General features: G+C 33.6%; 1 pseudogene; it reads right to left on the bottom strand.

Moving 5' to 3' along the window:
* Positions 1 to 5,346: 5,346 nt before the first annotated feature.
* Positions 5,347 to 7,424, bottom strand: LOC123660655 (annotated as a pseudogene).
* Between the last annotated feature and the right edge of the window lie 1,517 nt (positions 7,425 to 8,941).

Genomic DNA, 8,941 nt, shown 5'->3' with positions numbered 1-8,941 from the left:
CCATCAGATGAGCCTTACTCTTGTTTGCCGACCTAGTTTCATATATTTAAAAAAAAAAAGGTTATAAAATGTATCAATAATTTAGACATCATAATAGTTTGTCAAATAAGGATTTAATAATAATATTATTGACAATTCTATAAGATAAAATTGAGGTATTTTAAGTAAAATCGCCATCAATATTATCGTCAAGTGTATTTTATTTGTTTAGTATTTATCATTCCAATATGGAGAATGTATTAGTAGTTATAGCATATATGAAAATCACTTCAAATTGATTAACAATTTTAATTCTTAAAACCATGTTACAGTTTATACTGAAGGTATTATTAAAGAACTACCTCCTTTGCAAGATATTAATTTTTTAATATCTTATACTATTAAATCAGCAATTCTTATATATACAGGCAATCCTCGTACTTACGGCATGTTAGGTTCTCCAAATACGCGACGTAAATCGAAACGACGTAAGTCGAGACATATCTTTTCATATGTTTACATATAAAACTCAAGGTTTAGGATCCACACGGACTACGGACTAAAAAGAAAAACATTTATAACAAAGGATATACATACTTTATTATCAAAAGTAACTTCTTAAAATAATTATATATGTACTTATGAAATTGCTAGTTATTTTTGTGTTATTAATTTTAATAATAATGATAAAACTTGGCTATTATGTACATCACAGTTAGATTAATTTATGAGAGGTTAAATTTTTGTTATTTCTGACTCTACCCTAATTCCGGTGCTGCGGGAAGTGTACTCGCACGTTATTTTCGAACAAATTTACGTAAAAACGATCTTTACTGCAAGATCAAAATACGATACGAACTGACCTTTAACGACTGACAAATAGACAAACAAAATAACGCGTCAGACATAATATTCTAATAAAATTGGTAACATTGTGTGCTAGAATATAGGTATAGACATTCGAAAAACACCCGAAACCGAATCAGAGCACCCCACTGCCCACGTGGTCTTTGTTTGCCCTACCCCTAGAGTGTTTCTTTTTAAGCCGGAGGCGCTGAGGGAGGGCAGCCCTCGCCCGCTGCAGCTCTGTTCCGCAGAGGAGGCTCACGCAAGGGGGGAAGGGCTGCACTTCTCGGAACGCCGAAGCCAAGCGTTATTCTAACCTCAAAGGTGGCAGGTTAATTTTTTCCGATTTAAAAATTTAACCTCAAAACTTCAACCACGATATCTCTATAACAACGGGGTTTACTCTAAAATCCGGGTCCGGGTGGTTGAAAAACCACCGACGAGTCCGACGTAACTTGAAACGACGTAAGTCGAGGACTGCCTGTATATTCCGTTTTTTGGAACAGTTTTATTTGGTAAACAAACCCCTGTCAATCGTAATTCACGTTTTTTTCGCATTTATCACTCACTTTCACAACACATTAGCTTACGGACATTTGTAAAACTCCATTTACTATGTATTTCACTAAAAACAAATATATTTTTTTTAAAAGGCAAATAGGGATGTGGTCATCATATTTTTAGAGGTGAATGAGTATAAGTGAATGAACAGCATGAGCGATAAAATAGGCCATATTCTTTACCTATATTTTAAATTTTCACGAATTATAATTTGAAGGGGTCAGGGGAAAAACAGCTTTTGTCACCTAATGAACAAACTGAGATATTACTAATTAAAAGATAAGATCGTAATAAAATAGTGTTTTATACCCAAATAAATAAGAAAAGCTTTTTTTATTGAAAGGATGTTTATTGTTAATGTAATTATATATTTTTTTATTTTGATTATTACATCAGCCAAGAGTTATAATAAAAAATTGTGACTAAGAATAATCAGGTGAAAATCATCCTATGTCCACCAACATCAGGGGAAAAACAATTGATGTCACAACTTCACAAGGCAATCTAATTATTGTATTTAAGGTTGGAAAAAAACTTTTTTGCTGTTGGTCCACAATATTTTGATAAAGACTGTATATCCAGGAATTTTGCTTTACTGATCGGTAATATGTCCTTGTAAGCTTGGTCAGGGAGAATAAATTCTCCTGAATTAGGGATGTCTTCACAGGAAGATGAATTTACCCGTCTTCTCTTTGCATCCAGCATAACAGAGGAAGTCCAGTGTCCATTATAGGAATCTCTGTAGAAAATGAGACGAGGATGTGTAATCTCAACTCTGATCTCACGGATAGGTCTCGAAAGAAATGGGCATGTCTTTTTGTACTTTGGTGCCAAAAACCTGGTCCAAGATCGGACTAAAGGCTGATCAACATCAATAACTCGAAATGGTGTAGGTTTTAGCCTTGACTCGGCCACTACTTTTCTCCAATCATCTGGTGTTTCACATGGAGCCTTCTGATTTATAAGTGCCATGTTTTTGTCACATTCTAGGTACGAATGACCTCGAATCGGGAATACCATTTTTATCACATCTAAACGTTTGGTTGTGTGAACCACATAGTGTATAAATCTGAACATGCAATAATTTTTATTTTGCCCACCGCATGAATCACAGAATATTACTAACTCTCTGACATTCGCATTGAGTTTTGTAAAGATATAATGATGTAGGAAAGAACAAACTTCATCTGCTCCTTTCTTAGCTATGGTCTCATCGTAGCAGTAAAAATAAGAATCTGAAGAAGCCAGGGCGTGAATGTTAAATGAATTGAAGGTGAGCTGTCTCTTATAGTAGGTCTCGTTACTGGTTATGTTAGGCATGCTTAAATTCTTTTGATAATCCATGGCGATAGCCTCTCTTTTCAATGAAGATTGAGAGTGAATCCTGCTTTCTCTTTTTTTGCGATAAAATGTCTCTGCCTTTATCTTGTGTACTTTATTTTCAGATTCTAAATCTTTTATCTTCTTTTCAATAATATCCTTTTCTTCACTGTTAGATACACTCTTCAAATCTACTTCTAAGCCCTTCAATTTAGCCTTAAATTCATCACATTTTCCGCATGTATCTGACCTCGGATATCCGAAACCAATATTGAAATTATTAACAAAAATAGATCTGTATGACTCATAGGACAATAAATCTTTGTATTGAAACAAATCGTACATTTTTTTTACATTTAATTCTTCAGGAAGATATATTTTTGAGGATTCGTGTAGGCTGTAATGGCTTTTACGGCCACGAAAGGACCTAATGTGCTCCATTACTTTATTTTTCACATCTTCTGTGAGCTTCCTTGGCCTGTTGTTGTGCTTGCCTCGCATATCTAATGGCGCGTTTCCAGTCTCTTGCAAAGACTTCTTCAGAGTTTTTAACCTTTGTTGAGAAATGCCATGCATAGCCATGAATGCTTTAAAGCAAACTGGAACATCTTTCGTTTGAGTGTTGTCTGTGATTCTAACCCGGTATACATAGGTTGCTGAATGTAAATTTGCATCGTCTTCGGCTTTTCTTGGACGCCTTCGTTGTACCTCATAAACTGTGATGAGACCACACAAATATAAATTTTGGTCATCACGGGTCTTCATGAGATTAAAATCTCTTAGAATTTTGTTTCTTTGATCTAGATTTACCACATCAAAACACTTGTACCGCTTACAATAACAATTTTCTCCCATCTCATGACTTTGTACTTTTATCTTCTTGTTAACTTCTGATATTCGACCGAAAGTTTTTCTCTTTTTACTAGACTTTTCACACCTCAAAACATTACACTCATCGTCAGACATTTTGCGTAAAAAAACTCACAATTCCTGTAATTTGGAGCGCTCTTGGAATCGAAAGAAAATATCAAAAATTATAACCTTAAAGTCTTATGTCACTGTCATAGTCGACGTCGACCATGGACAACGGTTGTTTTTTTCCTGAACGGTTCTGACATCGGATGTTTTTTCCCTGTACCGATATTTTAAAAGCTTGAAATCGCAGTGACTATGAATGTTATTGCCCTGTTTGTTTTGACAGAACATAGCGACAGATATAACCATTCAGATTGCATTACCAGTTGAAAAAAATAAAAAATGTGACAAAAGTTGTTTTTCCCCTGACCCCTTCATTTGTTAAATAATGTTACCGTAAAGCGATTTGTTATTAATTTGTCTTTTGTTATTCTTTTTTTCTTCTTTTTTTATGTTTAGCGCAAAAAAGATGCTTACAAAATATTGAAAATGTCAATATTTTATGGTAAAGTGTTCATTGTAAAGGTTTTATTTTATATTATAAATATTTCTGAATATCAATTTCACCCTGAACATTTTTAACGCTATCCCATATGATATTAAAGTATACCACATAGCAATGGCATAAAAGCTTACTGTAGTTCACAGGAAAAAAATTGAGACCTTAGGATGAGACTTAGGATTACGCAATGAGAGTCCTTTTTTTAGATGTTAGAGAGAGTATGTCGCCGGCGCAAAGTTTTTTATTCATAGTAAATACAAATAACGTGGCAATAATTTTAATAGGGTCGACTTTTTTTTCTAGATATAGGCTGCCCTATTGTGTTGTAAATTTTATTTGTGACGTCTTTTTTACCGATCATTTTACATAAACAAAATATAAATTTGTTGTCTCTTATAAAGATACTCGATTTATATTTTTGTTTTTTCGTAATTCTGTACCTCTACTAATTCTTAGCAGAAATATAATAAATAATTAATACAATAAATTTAGCAATATAGTATCGTTCAATATTTGAACTTAAAATGAATTTTACTTTCGTCTATGACTTATTAATATTGTTCATTCATTTGCTCTTTGTGTCACTTTACTAAGCTTACATATTACTCTATTGTCTGTTGTCGGAAGTACGCCATATTTGTTTACTAAATAAGACTCTTTAAAAAAAAATAGAATATACTAATCGTATAAATAAGGTATAAATTCTAAGATTATGTAATGAAAATAAAGATTTACTTAACCTATTGAATAATATTTTTAATACCCTTGATGGTTTTTTAAGCAAATTGATATTGGTCTTGTATTTTATTTTAATATTTTCTTGTCAGTTTTATTAGTATACTAGCTTGCCGCCCCGGCTTCGCACGGTTATTTAACAAAAATTTCCAATCCCAATTTTTTTTTGACCCATATCATCCCAACCTTAGTAAAACAGGTCTAATTTTTATGAAAATCGTATTGGTGCGTGTTTATAGAAGTATAATTATACCCAAATATTTAAAAAAATATATCTCATTTAGATTTTTAGTTTTGTAACCGTTCCAATAATGGAACACTAGGCTTATACATACATGTAAAATACTATTAGTGGCTACGGATTTCGTTTGGAAATAAAACTATTTTATTCACATTTTTTATTTATTGCACTAGTAAAAAATTAGATAAACTTACATATATTTTAAATCTTAAAATTATTACGTAACAATCATTGTTAGATATATGTGTTATTCAGTATGAAAAAAAATGGAACATTTGCTATGTAATGCAACATTACATTTGATACACTTCATTGTTGTATTTTTGTGGCATAAACCACATCGTGTTTGTTTATTTTGTTTGTCAATTAGATGTCCTTTACCATCCAATCTAATATCATCGGGCACACATTTTATTACTGCTAGTGAAGATCTAGGAGTTGACATGGTTGAAGTAGTAGGGGCTGAATCTTTCATCAGAAAGTATGTAGAGACAATATCTCTCGTAAATGATAAAAGATCATGTGGCGTACCGTTATGTTTTTTTGCAGCTGGGGATATTTTGTAAAGTTGGAAAGCATTATTGACTGCGACATTTAATGGAAACATGAGCAACTGCCAGTACCATCTCTTCAGACGAATCGCGATTCTATAACAACCCACATTTTGATCAAGTCGGTCCACGCCACCCATATATTTATTGTAATTTACAATGCAACGGGGTTGCTCAACGTCTTTTTTTTGTTTGTCGCAGTAACGTTTCACTTTACTTATAGGTGCAACACCACATTGAGTCGCCACTGTGACAATGTTATTGTCATTATATCTTACAAGAGTGATGTTAGATAATGTATCTGTACATTGGTGATGACATCCTCTACTTGTTTTCTTCATTTCTTTTGGATCTTTCAAAAACCTTTGAAACCTCTCAGTTCGATTAGCTCGTATAGTCCCCGTTCCGTCGTGACCCATTTTTTGCAACTCGTCAAGAAGTGGTAGAGATGTAAAAAAGTTATCGAAATAAAAGCTGTAGCTACCTTGTGGCAATTTTGAGATAAGATCCAGAACCACTGAGGCACCAACACCTAATTCAGGATGAGTATTTCCGGTACTAGCTCCCTGATAAAGCTCACCATATATTAAATAGCCCAGCCGCGTACAAATGGACCAATTTTTGTAACCAAAGCGAATGGACTTGCCATGTATGTGCTGTTTGGTTCCATGTTTACCATAATATGGAATCATCGATTCGTCGATGCTCAAGTTTTTATCGCCAGGATAATATTTTATCCACCTAGCATTGAGCAGGTTCCTTAAAGGACGTACTTTAGCAAACTTATCATTACGGTCAAGATTATTATTATCAGCAACATGGAAATAACGCAATAACTCTTCAAACCGATTTCTTGACATAAGAGCTGCAATTGTTGGAAAACTGCAGTCAACTTTTTGTTCCCAATACATTCTGTATCTCGATACACTATTATATCCAGACAATAATAAAATAGCAATAAAATGTTTTATATCTGTTGTTGAAACTCGAAATCCATGTTTCCCTTTTTGTATTCCATTTTTCTGTTTCTTATCGGAGTAATTCAAACACCTCTTCATCATAAAAAAGTTCGAAAAACTGAATAGGATTTCGAAGGTTTTCTAAGAAATCTGGTTCACAGTGCTCTTTTCCAGCCTTTTCTGAAATATCTACAAACCTCCACTTTCTTGTGACTTCAACGCGTCTTCTTTTTGGCGGAGGCTGTGTCACTGGCGACGAGCAGCTGGGCTGTGGAGACTGCGTCACTGACGATGTGGAAGGTATTGGGTCCACTTTAGCTTCATCTCCAACGAGCTTATTCACTACGGTAGATTCAGTATGAAACGATCTGGTGACCCGAAGTTCAGCTTCTGCAAGTAATTGATGTCTTGACAAATTATTTATACTTGCAAACTCTTCGTCACCACTGTCTTCGTCGCTATTTTGCCAATTATCAGGAGGTGTGATGAAAATATCAGCAGAAAACACATCGTCATCTTCTTCTAAATAGGAGATTATTTGATCCACATTCAATCTGCAATAAAATAATACCACAATTTTGATGCAATACTGACAAAGTATAAATCTCAATGTATAAAAATTACATGTGCGTATGTTCCTACTGCTCAAATAATGGAACGGTACATTACCATCACACTTACCCACAAATAACAACTTTTATTTGTGAAAACGTATTATGACACGATATAACAATGATACAACATGTGCATAAACCATAAATATTCAATAGTGTACTACAAAACATTATAGTTACTTACTTTTTTCTGTTTGCCATAATTTCCACTAAAAACTTTCAAACAATAATAGGTTTATGGATAGAAAAAACCGCGCGAAGAGAAATGACATTTATTCAACTGATAGCTAGTATTGTTAGTAATACCAACATAAAAATATTAATTTAAAGATGCATTCAGAAATTCAAATAAAAAATAAAAATGTAACCGTTTTAAAAATGGAACACTGGGATAATAAGAGTTAAATAACTTTCCTTTTCGTTTCGAAATCGCTTATTTCGCTGTTCAAATCGAACTAACTCTGGCGGGCGACACTGGGCTCTTATATATTCAGAGAGCTAGGCTCTAGGATATTCGAGAAAGATTAAGAATATTTTCTTTCTCACATCTTCTAGAATGTTCTCGACATTATCGTCCGCCGTAACAATAGGTTCTGCAGCTGTAGCATACTTACTAAAGGAGCGAAATTTAAAAACGTAAGTTTTAAAATGTTTTTAGAACTAATTTGAGTAACTAAAATTATGTCGCTTTAATGCCAAAATATAAGTTAGCTACTGCTGTATAAATACATAAAATTTAATAACTTTATTACAGTAACAAATGTAATTTAAGACTAGCATTATAAAATACCGATAAATAACGTTAATTTTGATACTATTGTTAACACTTTTAACGGTAATAAGGTAATGAAAACTTATTTTAACACTGTTTTACTGGTAAATGGAATTATAACGATACCTAAAACGGGCATGATTCATATATATATATATATATATATATATATATATATATATATATATATATATATATATATGTGTGTGTGTGTGTGTGTGATAAATTATAGGCTTCTTAAGTATCTTATCTATCGCGACATCCACCATGGTTCACAAAATCTGATCAGACTAAAATGGAGCAGGACAAACTCAGACAGAGATACATGAGATACAGTAATCCTAAAAAAAACATTGTGGCATCTAAAAGACACGCCATCATGTTTAGGGTTCGAACAAAAAACTGCGATGCGACGTCGCATCGTAAAAATCTGCGATCTCCCTCGACGCATCGCAAGAACTTGCGAATTGATTCGCATCGCGCATTCCTGCGATGCTACGTCACACTTGTTGACGCCATTTTAGTTCACTCTGAGACAGCTTGTGGGCAAAACGTTACATACGTTACGTATACGTTACATATGTATACTTAAAAAAAATAACAGAGTACGACGTTGATTTTTTTTCGTCGGATTTTAAAGCTTCATATTTTATATAAAAATAGTTCCCATCGGCATTCATAATTGTAATAAATGGATGAATCCAAAATCTTCTTTGTTTCTTTTTCCCGTATCTCCTAAGTAATAACAAAATGGCACACTTCTTTTTACGATCCATGTCACGACCTAGTTTTCAAAAAACGTTCAATATGGTTGACGATCGTCGAAGGAATGGTCACCCTAATCGTGGAAGGGATACGCCTTGTCGCATGAAATCGCATCGGAGCAATTCGTGTCGCAATTTTCTGCGTTGCGAATTCGCATCGCGTCGCATCGCAGTTTTGTGTT

The sequence above is a fragment of the Melitaea cinxia genome, chromosome 15, assembly GCF_905220565.1.
Source record: "Melitaea cinxia chromosome 15, ilMelCinx1.1, whole genome shotgun sequence".
Classification (NCBI taxonomy): Eukaryota; Metazoa; Arthropoda; class Insecta; order Lepidoptera; family Nymphalidae; genus Melitaea; species Melitaea cinxia.
This window is presented reverse-complemented; position numbering and strand designations above follow the sequence as displayed.